The following is a 19,386-nucleotide window of genomic DNA, read 5'->3' as shown; positions in this document are numbered from 1 at the left end:
GCCTGTGCTGTTTTTTTTTTTTTTTTTACCACTCAGAAGTTTCTGAGTTTTGTTTCCAGATTTAAAGGTACCATTGGCCTGCCGTGTTTGTGTGCGAGTTTTCCATCTGTGAATTCAACCAACGTAGATCAAAAAATGAACGTTGTACTAAGTATTATATGCAACCCAGAGATTACTTAAAACATACCACAGGACGTGTTATATGCAAACACTATGCCATTTTATGCAAAGGAGTTGAGCATCTGTGGAGCTGGGTGTCCATAGGGGATGCTGGAACCAGCCCCAAGGACACTGAGCAAGGACTATTTTCTTCCTCATCCTCTGGGTTCTGAGTCTTCGAGTCTTCCCTACTCCAAGGTGAGATGGGAATTTTTCAAGGAGCCCCAATCACTTATGTCCTTCTTTCTTTCAGACCTTTTTTCTCCATCCAAGCAATTAGGTCCTATAGGTTCTGTCTTCAGTCCCCCCAAATATTAAGGCAGTATTGAGCCCCCTGTCAAAATGGGAAAGGACTGTGAAGCAGCAAACAGAGCTCAAGCTACAAACAACTTGACTTTAAAAGTCTTATTTATTTATTTTTATTGGTACTGGGGATTGAATCCAGGGGCGCTTAAGCACTGAGTCACATCTCAGCCTTTTTAAAAAATATTTTACTTTGAGACAAGGTCTCACTAAGTTGCTGAGGCTGGCTTTAATAATTTTATAATTTCCTCCTGCCTCAGCCTTCCGAGTGCTGACGTTATAGGCATGCACCACTATGCCCCACTAAAAATTCTCTTGACTGCCATGGTTCCCACTCGTGGTATTCTTTTAGAAAAATCCAAGACACTTCAAGTTAAAATTTCTACTCCTGATGCAAACTCATGCCCATGAAATACCCAGGCACCTTTCTTCACAATTTATCCCATAATATATTCCAACATCTGCTAGAATATCTTTGTGATATATGTTGTCATCTTTCCTGTCATACCTCCATGGCAGCATGGTTATGGACATTCCTCTAGATGCAGGGCACACCTGGAATTGGAGAATGTCACATCTGAGGTTACTGAGTTTTGCTTCAACATCTGACCTGTGCTTTCCTTCATCCCGCTGCTTTTTTTCTGATCATGGTACATCTTTGTCATGTGTCTGTAGCAAGACTCAGTCTCTTCAGGGGCCAAGAAAACACTTGCGCGCGCACGCACACACACACACACACACACACACACAGAACTAGAAGCCCTGCTTACCCCCTCTAGTCCACGGAATGCCTCCTTCCTTGCTGTGTTCCTGGTGACCCATTGTCTACTTTGAACCAGATGTCTGATACCAGATAATTACTTATTTGCAAAATCTAATTTTGAGTTCTTGGAGTCCAGCCTGAATTGTTAATGAGGCTCCTTAAAACTCTCCCTATGAATAGATCATTCTTCCTAATGCGAGCTCTGTTGTCTCATTTCTGAAGCCTGGCCATCTCAGTCCATCAGGGCCTGGCATGTAGAAGGGTCCTACGCTTGGTTTAATGCTCTCCTGCGGCCATCTTAAAATTCCTAATAATTTCATCTTTGAATCTGTGTTTGTTACTGCCGGCACTATGGTGCACACAGAGGGCTGGGAGCTTCAGCTCATATTTGGATCACTTCCCCATCCCCAACAGGATGGGCTCTCTGTGCCCCTGACTGCTGCTACCCTTTGGTTGGGTGTCAACTGCATCAAACTGGAAGAGGGCCCAGCATTCCCTGGAGCCCTCCTGGTGCCAGTCCTGGGAGGTCCCGGTTTGGTGCTCCAGTCCCGCCATGGACTACGCCAGGTAGAGCAGAGGCTATTCTCTCTGGGCTGGCAGTGCATGCCTCACCCAGGGACAGCTGGCTGGAGGTTGGGTCTGGTTGAAATAATCTCTAGGTCATGCTTGACCCAGGTGCTAGCATATTCAGAGCAGCGGTTTAAAGACCCTTGGATGTGGCCAGTATGCTGTGGGTTAGGATGGTGGGTCCTTGGGAAAGGGAGATGTAAAGCTTGACTTCACCAGAGATAGAGGGAGTTAGCAAGAGGTGGATCCTGGCAATGTCAGGCCGCATCCTGGTGCCCAAGGACACTCCCTTGGTTTGCATCTTCCTGAATCTAGCTTGAGTTTGCTTTTTCTAGCTGGCTTAAAGAAACTTCCCAACATATATTACAAACCCCAATTCAGTGTTTTGTTGGAATTAAATGCTCTTTTATCTGCATTTAAATATGATAAATCTGATATCTGCATAATATGCACAACTGCTAAATACATGCTAAATGATTAAAATTTTACTTTTTGACTTAGAATGGCATTAAACAGGAAATTTAAAAATATGACAATGGGGGAGGGTAGAAAAAGGGAGGAAGAAAAGACTTCCTATTTTTCTCTTTAGTGACACTTGTCCTTGCTTTTTAAATGACTGGACCCTACATTTTTATTTGTTCTGGTGGACCCTGCAAATCATGCAGCCAGCTCAGTCTTAGCCCACCATGGCCTGACAGTATGCAAGCTCCAAAGACTGAATTTAAGGCTGTCACCAACTTTCCAGTTTCCCCTGGAGACACTGTCCCAACCATGTGCTAAGCTCCAGACATAGATCACCCCGGCTTGGTCTTCTCCATTCCGGGGGTCTCTTACCTGGGAGCTGTCCTTGCCACTTACACGCCAACAAACACTACTGATTTTCAAAGTTTAGCTCAAGCCTGGATGAAATTCTTCTTCTCTGAATTCCAACTCTTCCTAAGGGAACAGACAGATAACCCTCAAGGAACCTGCTATCTCACCAACCCTGGTAGGCAGCATAACTGTCTTTTCTTCTATCCAGCTGGCCTGGGGGTTGGGACACTGCCAGGCAGCCCATGAATAATGAATGGACTGGATTCAGAAATATTATACAAATACAATTCTACAACTTTTCCTGGAAATTAAAAAAAATACAAAAGAGTACAGAGAAGAAAGTAACAATGATCCTTATTGCTACCATCCAGTATCGGTCATTAATACCTTCACATGTCTGTTTCAAGATTGTTTTTCCACATATATTTCTTGTTTCTGTAAAAAGTCAACATGCTCATTAAAAAAATAATGTCTAAAAGTACAGATCCCAGCATCCAAATATCATCATTCACATTGGGTGAACATGATCCCACAGATCTTCCTATGTCGTTCAATGCAAATGCAAGTGCACACACACACACACACACAGGGTTGATTTACAAATTTAAATCTACTTAGGAAAAAAAATGAAGCAAAGCTGAAGGAACTGTTGAAATATAAAACTTTTTTTGTCCATCAGAAAGAATAGTGTGCTGCACTACCATATCCCTCTGAGGTTTAAAAAATTTTGAAAAACATTAGGAAGTTATACTATTAAGTATTCACAGTACCTTTTAATTTGAAACCATATTTATTGATCCATGCTTTGAAAGATCAGAACATTAGCATTCTAATGTTTTTTCTCCCCCACTTTCTTTTCTTTCTTTCTTTTTTTCTGTATATACTTTGGTCTGGAATTATAAAAATTATATCTAGTCTACATACAATTTCTATAGATGTTCTGTATTGTTTCCACACTTAAATAGAATAAATATCACATCTTCTGTACTATTTTTTTACTTCTGTTATCTCCTTATGTTCTCTCTTCTTGTAATATTTATTTTTTAGTTGTAGTTGGACACAAAACCTTGATTTTATTTATTTTTTATGTGGTGCTGAGAATCAGACGCAGGCAAGTGCTCTACCCGGAGCCCCAGTCCCAGCCCTTCTATTATCTCTAATTGGCTATTTCCTGGAATTTGTTTTCCAGGCAGATGTGTGTGTGTGTGTGTGTGTGTGTGTGTGTGTTTTCTTTCTTTCAGCAGGCTCATGGTGCTATACACTCTGCTCTACAGAGTTGTGAAGGTCCCCCACTGACTTTCAACTTGAATGACAGAATCCCTTGGGGAAAGTTTCTTTCCCTTAGAACTTTACCCTCAAATCATTACATTCTGGCCTTTAGTGTTCTACTGATCGATTTTGTTTCTCCCTCCTTCAATTTTTCTTCTTGCATTCCTAAATAGTTCTTTTTATTTGACTTGAAACCATTTAAAATATCTTGGTGCTGAACATTTCCATTTGAAAATTTCCTGGAAATGGCCAGTTCTTTAGTATACAGACCACTTTTAAAAAATCTTCATTTCAATTAATTTTTTTTGTCCTAGTTTTATTTGTACTTTTGCACCATTTGTTGGTTTCTCTCTTCCAGGGATCCAATTATCCTAAATGCTTGGTTGTGTTTGGCCTATCTTCCAGATTAGATTCTTTCTAATTGATTTCATCTTGTCTCTTTCATCCCCAAGGGGGCTTACATCAAGCCTTTCCTCTATTAAAATATTTTAATATTTTCTCTCTTCTTTCCTCTAACTTATTTCTTCAGTTATTGTGTTTTCATGATCTTCAGTTTATTCCATTATGTCTGCAATCTTTCTTTTAATGTTCATTTAGATTTTTTCTCATTTTTGATATTCAAATTTTTATTGAGTTGTAGGGTGTACAAATTTCTTTGGTTTCAAGATATGTATGTGTGTGTACACACACACACACACACACACACACACACGGGACTCCTTGCAAGAACAGCTCCTTCGTGGTGCACTATCTTTTTGATAGGTTTTTGTATTCAATTTGCTAGAATTTTATTGAGAATTTTTGCATCTATGTTCATTAGAGATATTGGTCTAAAGTTTTCTTTCTTTGATGTGTCTTTGCCTGGTTTTAGAATCAGGGTGATATTGGCCTCATAGAATGAGTTTGGAAGTGCTCCCTCTTTTTCTATTTCCTAAAATAAATTGGAGAGTATTGGTATTAGTTCTTCTTTAAAGGTCTTGTAGAACTTGGCTGTGTATCCATCTGGTCCTGGGCTTTTCTTGGTTGATAGGCTTCTGATAGTGTCTTCTATTTCACCATTTGAAATTGATCTGTTTAAATTATGTATATCATCCAGATTCAATTTGGGCAAATCATATGACTCTAGAAACTTGTCAATGCCTTCAATATTTTCTATTTTATTGGAGCACAAGTTTTCAAAATAATTTCTAATTATCTTCTTATTTCTGTAGTGTCTATTGTGATATTTCCTTTTCCATCACATTTGTTAGTAATTTGAGTTTTCTCCTTCTCTTCGTTAGCATGGCTAAGGGTTTGTAAATTTTATTTGTTTTCTCAAAGAACTAACTTTTTGTTCTTGGATAGGCAGAATTAATATTGTTAAAATGACCATACTACCAAAAACATTATACAGATTTAATGCAATTCCAATCAACATCCCAATGATATTCCTCATAGAAATAGAAAAAGCAGTCATAAAATTCATCTGGAAAAATAAGACACCAGAATAGTTAAAGAAATCCTTAGCAAGAAGAGTGAAGCAGGTGGCATCACTATACCAGACCTTAAACTATACTATAGAGCAATAGTAACAAAAACAGCATGGTATTGGCACCAAAATGGTAGACCAATAGTACAGAATAAAGGACACAGACGCTAACCCACATAATTACAGTTATCTTATTTTAGACAAAGGTGCCAAAAGCATACATTGGAGAAAAGATAGCATCTTCAACAAATGGTGCTGGGAAAACTGGAAATCCATATGCAAAAAACTGAAATTAAATCCCTATCTCTCACCATGCACAAACCTCAACTCAAAGTGGATAAAGGACCTAGGAATTAAACCAGAAACCCTGCATTTAATAGAAGAAAAAGTAGGCCCCAATCTCCATCATATCGGATTAGGCCCCTACTTCCTTAATAAGACACCTATAGCACAATAATTAAAATCAAGTAACAGAAACTAAAAAGCTTCTTCTCAGCAAAAGAAACAATCAGTGAGGTGAATAGAGAGCCCGCAGCTTGGGAGCAAATTTTTACCACTTGCACATTAGATAGAGCACTAATCTCTAGGATATATAAAGAATTCAAAAAGCTAAACTCAAAAAAAACCCCCAAAAAACCAAAACCAAACAAAACAAAACACAAATAACCCAATTAATCAATGAGCCAAGGAACTGAACAGATACTTCTCAGAAGGTGATATACAATCAATCAACAAATATATGAAAAAATGTTCAATATCTCTAGCAGTTAGAGAAATGCAAATCAAAGCTACTCTAAGATTTCATCTCACTCCAGTCAGAATGGCAGCTAATAAGAATACAAACAACAATAAGTGTTGGTGAGGATGTGGGGAAAAGGCACACTCATACATTGCTGGTGGGACTGCAAAATGGTGCAGCCAATATGGAAAGCAATATGGAGATTCCTTGGAAAACTGGGAATGGAACCACCATTTGACCCAGCTATCCCATTCCTCGGTCTATACCCAAAGGACTTAAACACAGCATACTACAGGGACACAGCCACATCAATGTTTATTGTGACATAATTCACAATAGCTAAACTGTGGAACCAACTTATATGCCCTTCAATAGATGAATGGATAAAGAAAATGTGATACACACACACACACATATACATATATATGTATATATATATACATATATACATATACACATACACATATACATACAATGGAATATTACTCAGCAATAAAAGAATAAAATTATGGCATTTGCAGGTAAATGGATGGAGTTAGAGAAGATAATGCTAAGTGAAGTTAGCCAATCCCAAAAAACCAAATGCTGAATGTTTTCTCTGATATAAGGAGACTGATTCATAGTGGGGTTGGGAGGGGGAGCATGGGAGGAATAGATGAACTCTAGATAGGGAAAAGGGGTAGGAGGGGAAGGGAGGAGGCAAGGGGGGGTAAAAAAAGATGGTGGAATGAGATGGACATTATTACCCTAAATTAAATGTATGAAAACAAGAATGATGTGAATATACTTTGTATACAACCAGAGATATGAATAATTGTGCTCTATATGTGTAATATGAATTGTAATACATTCTGCTGTGATATATAACAAATTAGAATAAAAAAATTAAAAAAAAAAAAAAAAAAAAGAACAACTCCTTGTTGTTCTTTCCCTTTCTCCCCCATCTCCCCTGCTATACTTGGAAGGCTTCGGTTACCTCCTACTGTGACATTGTGCAGTGACATCTTGACTTCTTTTTACTACTGGTACCAGTGTGTTCTGGAAAGCCAGACCCTGCCTGAAGGATTGGTGCTGGGATAGGAGAGGAAAGGGAGATCAGTCTGACACTCCTAGGGGGTTTCCGTAAGCATCCTGCACACCCTGTTCCCTGTCCCTATAGGTGAAGTGAGGCACAGTCAACGGTTTGGGCATGACTCTAGTGCAGGCGCGCCCTGCTCCCCATCAGCCCTCTAATTTCCCATCTCACTCGCCCTGCCCAGCACAAATGCATCCTGCTGTCACATATAACAAATTAGAATAAAAAATTTAAAAAAGAACAACTCATAGCTGATTATGTCTGGCAAGACATTTATTTACTGCACTCTTTCTTATTGATTAGGGAGAATTTTCAAGATTTTTGTTGACTTGTCAGTTTCTAGTGGTTAGGGCACACTTAATTTTTTTTTTTTTTTTTGGTACTTGGGATTGAACTCAGGGGCACTCAACTACTGAGCCACATCCCCAGCCCTATTTTGTATTTTATTAGAGACAGGGTCTCACTGAATTGCTTAGCACCTCACTTTTTTGCTGAGGCTGACTTTGAACTTGTGACCCTCCTGTCTCAACTTCCTGAGCTGCTGGGATTACCACTTGCACATTAGATAGAGCACTGTGCACCACTACACCCAGTCACACTTAAATTTTAAACATAGTTTTGGGCCCTCAGAATTGAAAAACAGTCAAGCAAACAAAAACCAGTGATAAAGCTTAAGGCTTTCTGGTTTATAAAGTAAAGCCCTGGCTTCCTGGGGTAACTGAGTGTGTTCGTTTTCCTGCTGGCTCCAGAGAACATTTTCAGTGGCTCCCAACTACTTACACCTCATGCTACATTCCTCTTTTCTCTACCCCTCCCCACTCTTAAGGCAGCCAACCTCCTCTACTAAATAACAACTTTTCCTTTATTTTTTTCCTGGATTGCCTACCACTAGTTCATTCTGTAAGGAAGAAAAGACAGGGAAAAGAACAGTGGACCTTCAGTATCCCTTGGAGATTGGACCTAACTCCTAGAATACCAAAATCCAAGGATGTTCAAATTCCTTACATAAGATGGTGTAGTATTTGTGTAGAACCTATGTACATCCTCCTACATGCTTTAAATCAATACAGTGTAAATTGTTGGTATGTTGCATTATTAGGGGATAATGACAAGGAAACATGTTTGTACAGGTTCAGTACAGACTGTTACTTGAATCTGCAGATGCAGAACCTGCAGATGAGGAAGGCTGACTATAATGTCAGGCAATATGCTAGTTTACTAATATTTAATAAATTATAAAGCCACTTTTTATTTTCCACATTAGAACATTTCTTTACTTAGAGGGCATTTCCAGTAGTATGACACATAGCATGCCTTACAGTGATTTTTTTAAAAAACTTAGTTACATATAATTTTAGTGCATCAATGGAATTTTAGTTTGGGTATTAGTTTTGATAAAACATGAAGATTAATAATAAAAGAACATACATGTCATTGACTCTTCAATAGTTTGAAGGTCTATTAATGTAACAGGAAAATAAACCCAGTGTGGTTTTGTGTGGGTGTGAGTGATGGAGTACATATTTTAATATAAATTTCACTTCTAAGACAGTACCTCTTGGACTATGATCCTTCTGGTTTCTGTCTTAAACAAGGTACCTTTTGTCAAATAATCTGAACTAAATCTCACGCAGATTTTTCTTTAACTTTTAAATAAACACAGGAGAAACTTTGGAGGAAAGACAGGTAAAGAATGAAGAGTCATGCAGATTTTTGATGATTTAAAATTGAAGACAACCTGTAAACTACAGAAACTAAAAGTTCAAGCTACTTCCTGAGACAGAAAAAATCTTAACCACAGCCAAATTGCTAGTGACATTTGTTAGTTTCCTTAGAGAAGATTTTGGTGTGGCCTCTGCCATCTGCCTAAATAACTACAGTCGGATTGGCAAGGGTGGGACTGGGGACAGCTGGTGGGACAAGCTTCTGGGTCATGACATGAGGGGGGTGGGGCAGCAGGACTCTGGTGCTAGAATCAGTACCTCCCACCAGGTTCTGTCCCAGGCTCAGGCTAAGTTTTAAGACCTCTTGCCAAGCAAAACAAGGGCATCAAATTTAGTAAAACACAAAAGGAGGTGAGACATCCATAATTTTTCAATGAAGTCATCCATCGCCAGCGAAATAAATTGGATAGGGGGTCAACACTCTAGGGCAGATAACTGGTCTGCTCTGAGTAAAAACACAAGCTACGAATATCACCCAATATATGCAGAATATCGTGACATTATGTCATCCCTTCCCACCCAAGAGGGGCCCGCTCTTGGGTGGGGCTGCGGGGTCACCGGGCCTGTATGGTGGCGGAGTGCAGCAGCGCAGGAGCCAAAATGCCCAGGACAGCGAGGCTGGGCAGGAGGAGGCGGAGTCCGGGAATGAGGCAGGAACAGGAGAGGGATTCCGGGAACTAACTGCAGGCACAAGGCCTTTGTTCTACTGTAATCGGCACCAGCGGCCTCCGCCGCGACCCGCCGCCCGCGCCTTACCCTGGCAGTTTCGCCCCGCAGGGCCGCTCCGAGACGCTCCCCTCCGCCCACTCCCGGCCGCGGTCGGCGCCAGGGTTCGGCTCCCGCGGCCGCGAGGGCACTGCTGGCGATCCCGGGGGCAGTGTCAGCAGGCGATCTCTTCTGAAGGGCGCCGACTAGGCCGGCGTGGGGCAAAAGCGGTCCGGAGGCCGGTGGTGGCCCGCTGACCGCGCTGGGGAGGGTCACCTGCGCGGCCCCACCCCCACCCCCCCAGCTCTCCTGGCCGCCGGGTGAGAAGAGCTGGAAGCCGTGGAGCGCAAGCTGCAGTCTTTGGACGCGGGGCGGGGACTCCGGGCAGACGTGGGCGGAGCCGGGGGCGGGGCCGGGGAGGGGGCGGAGCTACCAGATGAGGTCATTTGCATCTGCTGCTCACTGTCCTAACCATTGCTCGCCTGGGTCAAGGGCGGTCCACAGAGCAAGGGCTGATGGATTCCTGTCTGTTTCGTTTACGGCAATGAAGTCATCGCCAGCGAAATAAATGGATAGGAGGGTCAACACTCTAGGGCAGATAACTGGTTTGCTCTGAGTAAAAACACAAGCTACGAATATCACCCAATAAATGCAGAATATCTTGACATTATGTCATCCCTTCCCACCCAAGAGGGATCCGCCTTTCTCGGGGGCTAGAGCAGTACATTTACAGACATTCAGCACAAACGTGTTGAATGAATGAATCAGGGAAATGGATCCTTTCCTGTCCCCCAGCCCCCAACTTAAAGCTAGCGCTCCCCGGCTTCTAGCTTTTCTCACTAGTTTTAAAAACCTATCTGATCATAATTCTCCAGTCAATAAAACAGGGGTTAAAAATACCTACCATTCAGTTGTAAAGACTTGGCAGGTTGGGGGTTTAAGAAGGCCTTTGTAGACATCGTTACCCACCACCCTGATCCTCAGTGTGTCTTTCTTTCATGCTCCTACCCACGCTCAGCCCCTGCTTCTCAAGATGTTTCAGAGTAGGTGGACAGGAAATACAATATTAGTTCGTTTACCTAATATTATATCCTTTCAACTTCCAAAACAGAACATGAGGCAGCTTTCAGTAACATGTAAGTATATTCTGGCCTGGCGCGATCGTGCACACCTGTAATCCTAGGGGCTCAGAAGGCTGAGGCAGGAGGATCACAAGTTCAAAACTGGCCTCAGCAACTTAGCAAGGTCCTATCTCCAAAAAAAAAAGGTGGGGGGCACCAGGGATGTGGTGGTTAAGCACCCCTAGGTTTGCTCCCAGGTACCAAAAAAAAGTGTATGTATATTCTAAATGTTAAAATCATTTCCAAAAAGAGGAGGGAAATATTATAAACCTAGCCTATGATAATTAGGCTTTCACTTTTACCTTCTGGTGACTGAGGAAAAAGAGAACTCCTCCTTTTCAGATTATGAATTTTCCTTAATTCATAATTTTTGTAGATGGAATAAAAAGGAATATTTTCATCTGTGGAGTCTAACCTTGGCTGATACTCCTTTGTAGGCTAGGAACAGGGGTATTCATAAAGTGAATGCCACCGCCCTACCTATCATGTTACGCTTGGCAGAATTCCCACCAATCCCACAAGATTGAAGGGAACTCATTTGGGATCTTGATTCCTTACAAAAGACATTCAACATTGACAATGTTTTCAGCCACTGTTTTAGAGAAGTTTCAAAAATATCCTCTGTGAGTGGGAGAAAGACAATCCAAAACTCCATGTACCCTTTTATATAAACATATATATTAATACAGAAATATGTCAAAATGTTAACTATGATTAATTGGAGATGGGGCAAACAGATCAATGAAACAGAAGAGGGAGCCTAGAAACAGACCCACACAAATAGTCAACCAATCTTTGACAAAATAATAAAGCAATTCAATGGAGAAAGGATAGCCTTTTCAACAAATGGATCTTAAGTGTCCCCCAAGGTCCTGTGTGTTAAAGGGTTAGACCCCAGCTTGGTGCCATTGGGAGGGGGTGGAAAGTCTAAGGGGAAGGGCCTATTGGAAGGTCTTACGGTCACTGGGGGTGTATCCATGAAGGAGATCATGGACTCCCTGTCTGGTCTTCTTCCTCTCTCTTTCACTTCCTGGTCATGAGGTGAACAACTTTGGGCTTCCTGCTTCGATGTGCTGCTTACCACAGACCCAATAGCAATGAAGACTCCATCAGGGACCATAACCTTGGAAACTAGGAGCCAAAATAAACTTTTTTTTCTTGTTAAGTTACAGTTCCAGAAAGCTAACACACACAAATTGGATATGCAAAAAGATGAATCTAGACACAGATTTCACATTTTCCACAAAAACTAACTCAAAGTGGATCATGGGCCTAAATATAAAATACAAGATTTGAAAACTCCTACAAGATAACACTGGGGAAAATTTAGGTGACCTTGGGTTTGGTGATGACTTTTTAGACACCACACTGAAAACACAATCCTTGAAAGAAAAGAAAAGAAAAAAAAGAGATAAATTGGACTTGGTTTTAATTAAAAACTTCTTCTTTGTACAGACACTGTTAAGAAGAAAAAGTCAGACTATAGACTGGAGAGTGGGAGAAAATATTTGTAAAACACGCATCTAATAGAGGGCATGTATCCCAAATATACAAAGAACTCTTAAGGTAAGCATAAGGTAAGCATAAACAACCCAATTAAAAACTGGGAAGGAATTTGAACAGACCTTTCATCAGGAAGACAAGAGATGAAAAAATAACATATAAAAAGATTCTTGGTGGGCATGGTGGTGCACACCTGTAATCCCAGTGGCACAGGAGGCTGAGACAGGAGGATCACAAGTTCAAATCCAGCCTCAGCAAAATCGAGGTGCTAAGCAACTCAATGAGACCCTGTCTGTAAATAAAATACAAAATAGGACTGGGGATGTGGATCAGTGGTCGAGTGTCCCTGAATTCAATCCCTGCTCTCTGCCCCTCCCCCACAAAAAAGAGATTTTTAACATTGCACATCATTAGGGAATTGCAAATTAAAACAAGGTTTGCTGTGTCCCTGTTAGAATGTCTAAAATCCAGAAGACTGACAACCTCAGATGTTAGTGAAGCTGGGAAGCAACAGGAACTCTCGCTTCTTGCTGGTGGGAATGCAAAATGATACGGCTACTCTAGAAGACAGTTTGACAGTTTCTTAGAAAGCTAAAACATCTTACTTTGTCCTCCAGAATCATCCATTTACATGTTCAGGCAGAAACCTACACATAAACATTTATAGCAGCTTTATTAATAATTTTTGCAACCTTGAAGCAATCTTTGCAACAATTATTTTACAAACTTGAAGCAACAATTGCTTCAAGATCGCAATGATTATTTGCTTCAATAGTTAAATAGATAAGCAAACTGTGGCACCTCTATACAATGGAATATTATTCAATAATAAAAAAGAGATGAACCACTAAACCACAAAAATACAAGGAGGAACCCTAAATGTGTACCACTAAATGAAAAATAATCACTATGAAAAGGCTACGTACTATATTACTCTAATTCTATGGACTTCTGGGAAACCTCGAGCTATAGACATAGTGAAAAGTTGAGAAAAAAACTCAGTAGTTTCCCGGATTTCAAGGTGAACAGGATAGGGATGAATAAATGGAGCCTAGGAGAGATGGGTGACAATCAAACTTTTGTAGGATTCTATAATGATGTCTACATGTCATTGTACATTTTCCAAAACCTCTAGAATGTTTGACACCAAGAATGAATCCTGATATAAACCATATGACTTTAATTCCTAATAATGTATCAATATTGGCTCGTCAGTTGTAACAAATATTCCATACTCATGCAAGATGTTAGTTATGAAGAAAACTGCATGGAGGAAGATGGGATAGACAGGAAATCTCAGATGACTATAGTCAAATTTTTTTCCTGTAAACAGAATGCACATCTGCTTCTTCCCCTAGTACATATTCACCTAGCATCTCCCATGCCAAGCTCTGCTGAAGGTGTTGGAGACAGTGTGGGCTATATGGTACAGAAGGAGTCACTGTCCCCTCACATTCTAGTGGGGATGGCGATGCCTATGCAAACCTTGGAGTGAACAAGTTAATTTCAGGATGACATGAAGGCAAAGCGACAGGTGATAAGCTGCAGAGGGGAAAAGCGGAGGACATGAGGCAAGGCAGTATGGAAGGCCCTCCCTCCATAGAGGACCCCTAGGCTGAGACCTGAACAAGGACCATCCTGGGGCTGTGGTCCACAGGGCTGGGCTGGAAGAAAAGCAAATGCTGAAGTCCAAAAGGCCCAGCCAAGGAGGAAAGGAAGGAGTCCTCCATGGGGTTGGGGTGACTTGTCTCTTGGGCTTGAGCAATGGTTGGATGGAGTATCATATTTGACATGAGAGACTGAGGGAGCCAAAGTAGTCTGTTGGGACAAGGGTACGTATTTTACTTTATTTTATTTTTTAATGAATAGGTTTATTTTATTTATTTTTATGTGGTGCTGAGGATGGAACCCAGGGCCTCACACGTGCTAGACGAGCGCTGTACCACTGAGCCACAATCCCAGCCCAGTTGTATTTTTTTTAAGATCAGGTTTCAGTTTATGGAAAAAAAAAATGAGTGGAAGATAGAGTTTCCATATAACTCCTTTTAATATCCTCCTCTGTTCTGCCCTGACAATTTCCTATTATTATATTAACATTTTGCATTAATGTGGCACATTTGTTACCATTGATGAACCAACATCCATACATTATTATTAACTAAAGTCCATGGTTTACAGCAAGTTTCAATATTGTTATTGTATGGTCTGTGATTTTTGCCAAACATATAATAACAACTATCCACCATTACTGTATTCCACAGAAGAAGAATTTTTTAAAATATTTATTTTTTAGTTGTATTTGGTCACAATACCTTTATTTAATTTATTTATTTTTATGCGGTGCTGAGGATGGAACCCAGGGCCTTGCATGTGCTAGGCGAGTGCTCTACCCATGAGCCACAACCCCAACCCCCACAGAACAGTTTTTCTGCCCTAAAAATTCTCAGTGTTCATTTGTCCTTTCCTCAACTCCAGGCAACTATTGACTTTTTCAAAACTGTGTCAATTTTTGCCTTTTCTAGAATGTTATCTATTTGTAATCATACAGTATATGGCCTTTCTATAGTGACTTTTTCACTTAGCAATATGTATTTGAGGTTCTTCCATGTCAGGTTGTCGCTTGACAGCTCATTTTAGTACTGAACAATATTCTATTGTCTGAACAGTTTGTGTATTATTCACCTGTGGAAGAAAATCTTGTTTGCTTTCAGTTTGGACAATAACGAAGAAAGCTGCTATAAATGTCCACATGCAGGATTTTGTGTGAATATAAGTTTTATATTCATTTGGATAAATACCCGGGAGCTACATTGCTAGATCATATGGCAAGATATGATTAGTTTTGTAAGAAACTGCCAAACTGTCTTCCAACATGGCTACACCATTTTGCATTCCCACAAGCAATGAATGAAAGTTCCTATTGTTTCTCATCACCACCAGTATTTGGTTTTGTCATGTTTTGGATTTTAGCCACCCTAACAGATGTGCAGTGGCATCTCAAAGGGTAGATATTTTTAAGGTGGGAGATTATAATGCATGCCCATAGTGTATGAGCATGATCCTGTACAAAGTGATACATTAATACTGGGGAAGAGTTGATATAAAGGTGAGAGTGAAGTTGCTGAGATGGGAATAGTGGGAAGCATTCAGGAACCTGGAAGGGTTGAACTTCCATAGGAGCAGAGACTTTGCATTTTTTTTTTTTTTTTGTAACAGAGGAAAGGCACACAGATCATGTGTTTAAATTTGGATTGAGAATGTAGAAGAGTTCCTGAGTGACAGCAGTTGGACACAACACCTTTATTTTATTTATTTATTTTTATGTGGTGCTGATGATCAAACCCAGGGCCCCACACGTGCTAGGCGAGTGCTCTACCGCTGAGCCACAACCCCAGCCCCCAACATCTGCTTTTTACAGGAAATATGTAGCAATGTGTTTTGCTGAGAGGTTGCATGGTAAGGGTCATGAAGGAGACTTGTGGAGAAAAAAAAATTATAGATGTGGAATGTTCTTGTGTGTCAAATATTTCATGGTAGAAGGTAACTCAGTGAACTGGAGACAGTTATTTATGTGGGTTTGACCCTTCTCTTCATAAAATCTATACTCCTATAACTTTCTGCCCTCTTGGGTGGGGGATAATCAGTAAAAAGCGTGACACATTAGGAGACTGGATCTGGTCCCAACTCTGGCATGATCTCCTTATAGGTTTACTTTTGAGGCCAAATGCTCAGCTCTATTATCCTCTTGGCAGGTTCTGGATGAAGCTCCGATGGCTATCCCATGATAAGCTATGAACTTGCCCCACACGTGCATGTGTGAGGAAGGTGGGGGTCAGTTCCTCCACGGAGACTCTGCCTGAGATGTCCCAAACCCTCATTACCAGACTTAGCCTCTCTCTGGCAGCTGTCCTCCTTTGCCCAGACAGGTAGAGGAAGTGGGGAGGGGGAGGGCTGCTTCTTCAGCTCAGTGCAAGGTACCTACTCAAAGGGTGCTGCAACCAGGGTGAGCTTCTGGCCTTATTTGATAAAGTGGCAGCTGAATTCATCACACCCAGCCTCAACTCAGCTGTGCACACGTGACCCTCCATCTTTACCTCTGATTCTCAGAATAGCTTATTTCCTTCCTTTTTCACTGTCTTTTCCAGTCAGCAATATAATCTAGAGCTCGGTTGTACCTGCAGCTTCACCGTACCAGCCTTCTTTTCTCTGGGGAATATACCAGAGCTACGGGGCTGCTGTGGTGGCATGGTAGTTTGACCCTTCTCCAGGCTGGCCTGAGAAATGTACTCAAACAGTGCTCAAAAGAAAGAAAAAAAAAGTAGCAAGGGGATTTTAGCCAGTTTTCTCATCTAGAACATGTTGATGGACCAATTGAAGTCTCTTGAGACTTTGTAGAATAGCATTGAGTTATTTTACATACACTGTACTGAATCTCATGTAGCAAGTTACTACAAAAATGTAGATTCGTTAAAAAACTAAACTGAAATCTCACCAACTGCTTCTCATGTGCTTTGAGTCTGCCATTGGCCCAACTGTCATGTCCAGGGAGATCTAGGCACAGGAGGAGAGGACCCATGATTCCCCGGAGGCCCTCCTTTCTAGGAGAGAAATCCAAGAAGGCAGGTAACTCACAAGAGGCTGTCAAGGTCTAATGGAGGTGTCTAAACTTGATCCTAGGTCCTGGTGAGGTTGGGGAGCAGGAACATCTGGGTGCAGCCTCTCAGAAAGTCCCCAATGTCACCCCAGGGAGAACTCAGTGTCTCCTGCAGGGTAAGAAACTCAAAGATGAATGCCCCAGGGACCCCCATTTCCCCCCATTGCAAATATGAAGTGCTCTGCTAAACCTCTGGGGACCCAGAGGAGCTGGACCCAGAGGATGCTGGCAGTGAGGGAAACTGGACTTAACATTCCAAGAATTTCTCTGGGTGGGAAGGACAAGCTGAAAACGACTTCCAGGGACCTATATGTTGTTGTCCCCACCTTCTGGGCTGTCTCCCGGCCAGGAAAAAGTGATCGTTACATTTGTTTTCATACAATTTTTTTTCTGACGCCCTTGAGTTCAGAGCCCAAATTGGACTATTTTGTTTCTGATCAATTGCTTGATCAGGGAGAGATAAAGAACCATCCATTGGGTCTGAAAATTGGGAAGGGAGAAAAGATAAATGTAATGAAGTCCGATAAAGAACAAAAATTCAGTGAGAATGCCTGCCTTTGGTGGGAGGAGTTAATGATGAATGGCTCTGGGTTAGAGGTGATGTGGCAGCAACATGGGAGAGATTCATGGCCACTGGGTTAAGATGAATGATTAGAGAGTTGGACTCAAGCTATAGGTGAGGGTTGGAGTTAGGAATGGAAGTCCAGTGAAGGGGTCTGAACTTCATTGTAGAGGTTCTCCACGTAGAAAGTAGTGGGGGTGGTATGCTATTCGTTATCATTGGTGGTGGGCAGGTGGTACCAATATTTGGGGAGCAGAAGCCAGAGATGCTGAACATTCTGTATTTTCAGGACCACCTCCCATGATAAAAGTGGTCCTGAACCTGTTAAGACTCTTGAATCCTCGATGTAGGTAAAAAAAAAACCTATTGGTAATTAGTTGAGCTTAGAACCTAATTCTTTTTTTTACATTTAATCATATGTTTTGTTTGGGATGAAATGGTCACTCCTGAAATTCTTATGAGGAAGTCCTAACACCCAATGTAATGGTATTTGAAGGCAGAGACCCTTGGGAGGTAATTAGGTCAGAAGGATGCAGTCCTCATATGAGATTAGTGCCCTTATAAGAAGAGAGTAATCAGAAAGAGCTCTCACTCTTTCTCCACCATGTGAAGACACAGCAAGAAGATAGCTATCTGCAATCCAGGATAACCTGGAGGTAGGTGCTGGGTATTGATCCCACATCCTCATGCATACCAAACATATACTTTACCCCAGGAACTGAATCATGATCTTGGAGAAATAAATCTCTGTTGGTTAAGCCACCCCATTAGGCTTTTTTTTTTTTTTTTTTTGGTTATAAAGCCAAACAAACTCAAACAGTATGATTTTAATATCACCAATTTTTCCAGGAATGTAATTGCTGCACAAACTGGGAAAAAATGTACTTTATTTTGTTCAGAAATTTACCATGAGTTCTTCCTTTTGGAAAGATCAGCACACCAATAACATCATTCGTGATATCTGAGTCAATAACAGATCTACCAGACAGTGTGGCAACCGTGTGGCATTTGTGATGAGCCCAGATTAAACAGGAAATTAGCATGATCTCATTTATAGGTTAGTAAGTTCTCTCTCCTTGCTGTGTTTTGGAAAAATTTGAAGAAGATTGGGGACACTAATAGGGAGGAGGCTCTTGTAGTTGTTCAGTAGTGGTAGAGTCCTGGACCTCCTGGTCCAGTGGATGGATGGGTCGGAAATAGGAAGGTAAGTAAATAGAGTTTGGTTCTAGATTGGCTGTGTGGTTAGGGTCACATAAGGATGCAAAGTAAACTCCCAAGGTCCTGGATTAGGCATCTGTTAGATGGTGGTACTATTTTCTAAAATAGTATGTGTAATGTCTAATTTAATGTCTCAACTTGGCTAGGTCACAGTGCCCAGTTCTTTGATCAAACCAGTCTAGATGTTGCAGTGAAGGTACCTTTAAGATACGATTAACAGACCTGGCACAGTGGCGTTCACCTGTAATCCCAGAGGTTCGGGAGCCCAAGGCAGGAGGATAGTGAGTTCAAAGCCAGCCTCAGCAATTCAACACTAAGCAATTTAGCAAGACCCTGTGTCTAATTAAAATACAAAAAAAGGGCTGGGGATGTGGCTCAGTGGTTGAGTGCCCCTGAGTTCAATCCCCAGTACAGAAGGGGGGGAAAAAGGTATGATGAATATATGAATGAATAGATTTTTTTTATTAAATTTCTTTTAGTTGTAGATGGATTTTATTTATTTATCTTTATGTGGTGCTAAAGATCAAACCCAGTGCCTCACCTGTGCTAAGCAAGCCCTCTACTACTGAGCTACAACTTCAGCCCTGAATCAAATCGATTTTGAGTAAAGCAGATTACCTTCCATAATAGGGATGGACTCATCAAATCAATGTTAAAGGACTGAGGTCCCCTTAAGAAAAGGGAATTCTGCCTCCAGATACCTTCAAACTCAAGCTGCGACACACCCCTTCCCTGGGTCTCCA

At 41.2% G+C, this 19,386-nt stretch overlaps 1 protein-coding gene across 4 annotated transcripts in view; it reads right to left on the bottom strand.

Annotated features, from left to right (window-relative positions):
* Nucleotides 1-9,928, bottom strand: part of Ifnar2 (interferon alpha and beta receptor subunit 2) — a 30,791-nt gene extending 20,863 nt beyond the window's left edge. Inside the window, exons 1-3 of one of the 4 annotated variants that reach the window (XM_046438929.1) lie at nucleotides 9,637-9,928; nucleotides 2,627-2,728; nucleotides 971-1,017 (exon numbers count right to left, since the gene is read on the bottom strand). The gene's annotated coding sequence lies outside the window, so the exon portion shown is untranslated. The remainder of the gene's footprint in view (nucleotides 1-970; nucleotides 1,018-2,626; nucleotides 2,729-9,636) is intronic. The other 3 variants (XM_046438931.1, XM_046438930.1, XM_046438928.2) reach the window with 3 other exon arrangements.
* Between the last annotated feature and the right edge of the window lie 9,458 nt (nucleotides 9,929-19,386).

Source organism: Marmota monax, unplaced genomic scaffold (assembly GCF_021218885.2).
Source record: "Marmota monax isolate L192 unplaced genomic scaffold, Marmota_monax_Labrador192_F-V1.1 WCK01_AAM20220418_F8-fsc00125, whole genome shotgun sequence".
Lineage (NCBI taxonomy): Eukaryota > Metazoa > Chordata > Mammalia > Rodentia > Sciuridae > Marmota > Marmota monax.
The sequence above is the reverse complement of the archived record's forward strand: the minus strand, read 5'-3'. Positions and strand labels throughout refer to the sequence as shown.